A 2,962-nucleotide genomic window follows, 5' to 3' on the forward strand; every position below is an offset into this window, starting at 1 on the left:
TTTTCTGTAGAATGACTCAGGAACTACATTGGCTTTACCCTAACCCCTGTCAAAGGCCCTTAGAGATAAACAAAAACAAACTTCTTGCTTTATTTTAAAACAATGTTTATTCCAAAATAATGTCAGATCAACAATCACATATCTTCTATCCTGTATTATTTAGCTCAATGTTTGTTATTCCACCCCAGAGTCCAGTCCTTAATGTACCGCATGAACAGCTGACTTGATGCAGCTGCTGCACAACAAAACCCAACCATACAAAATGTTGCTGCATTACCATGGCTAAACACAAGTATTAAACAAGGTCATAAAAAAGGATACAATAAAGTTAGCAATACATTAGCTCTTATATACATCAAGAAGTGGATCCAAGAAATGTGTACATTGTGTTTCCTTTAGCATCATGTTAAGAATCAAAATAAATAAAGTACTTTTGTTGCACACATAATGGATGGCGCAGATACAGAGATTTGAGGATCAAATTAACGTTTCTATTATTCCCTACAAACCTCAACTATAAATGTTCCAAGTCAAGGACACGTTTGGTAAAGAAGGATGATAGCTTTTTAATGATAGAGGAGCCTTGAGGGATGAACCAAGGACAACAAGACAAGTCTCTGATTTCCAAAGTGAGCCAATTTTCTAACAGAATTATTTCTTAACCACAAATCTTCCAAATCCCTTTTACAATTAATCCCTATTACATACATATGATATTTTGGTTTTGTTTCTTCATTTGTTTGCTTGCTGGATTGTATAAAACGTTTACAGCAGCTTTTAAAGTTAAGAATCACAGATTCACATGTCTACATATTTTTCTTTTTAATTCATGACTGAAGTATCGTAAACCACCAATGCCTCTATTAGCTACTGTAGCATGACATTGCTAGACCAAAATGCAAATGCGAATAAGTATTACGCCTCAATTTCTTCATTGAATTTTTCAATTTTCAAGAGGTGTTATCAACGCGTAGATCAATTGGTCTTCGCAATGCATAAGCAAATCAGCTTGCTACTCTCTAACTGCGATTCTTACCTAGCTACCCCTCAACAGAAACAGGCCTGTTTACTATCCTGGCCCCCAAGTGGTGGAACGAGCTCCCCATTGACATCAGGACAGCAGAAAGTCTACAAAAAAAATTTCACTTTAACAATTTACCCCATTTTGCAACTAATGCACCTGCACTTATTTGAAGCTAATACATCTGCATTTTTCTTGTTTTTCTGAGTTTTTATATTTATGGTTTATTGCATTTAATGAAAGTAGTTTTGGATAAAAGCATCATCTAACTGAAACGTAATGTAATCTTAATGTAAAAATGCTTCCTGATGCAATTTGACCAATGCACAAAAAACATGTTTCTAGTTCTGATCGACAGACAATGGTAAACAGACTACAGCATGCAGGGATGAGCTGCAATAGTACGGCATCAATATGTGAAAGACTGTTAGCATTTTTACCATCAGAATGTGGCAATAGAAAGTGTTAAGTAACTCTTACAAAATATTAAAAAAATGTAAACTAATGTTAGCTATTGAAAATGAAAAGGAAGCAATACCTCCCCAAATCTGTCTAACATTAGCTTGTGTGATCACTTAAAGTTGAATTAATGTATGTCATTTTGCCTCATGCTCAGTATGAAAGATATGTTTTAGCTTGAAGAATAATTCTGAAGGGACTTTCTATCTACTTGAGGTTAATATAATATCTTCTATTTAAAATTAGGTGGTGGAGGGTCAGTGTATTAGAAATATGGTCGTTGGTGGAGTCACTCTTTATGGCACCCAGCTGTAGTCATTTCCTTAGCTCAGTGTTCATTCAATCCAGTTTAATCACTGGATTTAAAGAGGGAAATTCATCACATAAGATAGTTTCCGATCAATTTTATTATGCTTAGTGCAGAGAACAGAACAACTCATAATAACCTTTAAAATGCACAATGAGTGGCATTACCCATAAAAACAATGATATAACTCTGTGACCTCCAATTGTGCAGGATGTCCCAAAATGCTATGCTTCCAGCATTGGAGAACTGCCACCTGGGGAAATCATTTATATAGCAATTATGTTTTTTACAAAAATATATATGCTGATGTTATGGCCTAATTTCATGTTTTATTAAGCTGACAGGTGGATGTTGTTTTTCTCTACATGGTATAGCAAGGAATTCATTTGGGGTATTTCGATGTAAATACATTTAGCGTGAGGTTCATGGAGATCACACATGCTGTCCCCTGACACCTGACCTTCTCTGTTTCCATAGAAACAAGTGCTTAACCCTTGTGTGGTGTTCATATTTTTGTTATTCAGCCAGTGTTGGTGGGTCTGGTGGACCCGCTGCCTTTTTGGGCTTCAATTCAACACAATCAAACTATTTTATGTTAAAATACTCAACAGATGTTTACTTCATCTCACAAGCAATATAAACAGCATATATATCGTTAATATTTTCCCTTTTACATTTGTGAGGTCACATTAATGATTTAAAGTGCTACTGGTTTTTTGCCCGCTGACTGGCTGGTCCTGTGGCTCGTCTTTTTTTGTAATTAGCTGATGCTCAATCTCATCCTCTTCTTCAAAGTAACTTTCAGACTCAGAATTCTCAGAAATGTGATCCTCACATTCTGAAACCTCTTCCTCTACAGTCTACATCATCATCGAATGGTTCTCTCTCTTACAAAATCATTTGCAAGGCCCTCTGAGCAGAGAATCGTTTGGCCATCTAGATCAGTTGTGATCTCGCCCCAAATTTGCAGCTTGGATAGAGTATGAAACAAATCAAGATTGGTTCCCGCAAAACATAATGCGAGAATGTGATAGCAGACAGGTGTCGGTGCTTGAATTGATCAACAATGCTGCAACCTTGTGCGGGAATGGCAGGGGCAGAAAAACAAAAGACTCACTCACTCACTCACTCACTCACTCACTCACTCACTCACTCACTCACTCACTCACTCACTC

Source organism: Notothenia coriiceps, unplaced genomic scaffold (genome assembly GCF_000735185.1).
Source record: "Notothenia coriiceps isolate Sejong01 unplaced genomic scaffold, NC01 NC01_scaffold00018996, whole genome shotgun sequence".
NCBI classification, from domain to species: domain Eukaryota; kingdom Metazoa; phylum Chordata; class Actinopteri; order Perciformes; family Nototheniidae; genus Notothenia; species Notothenia coriiceps.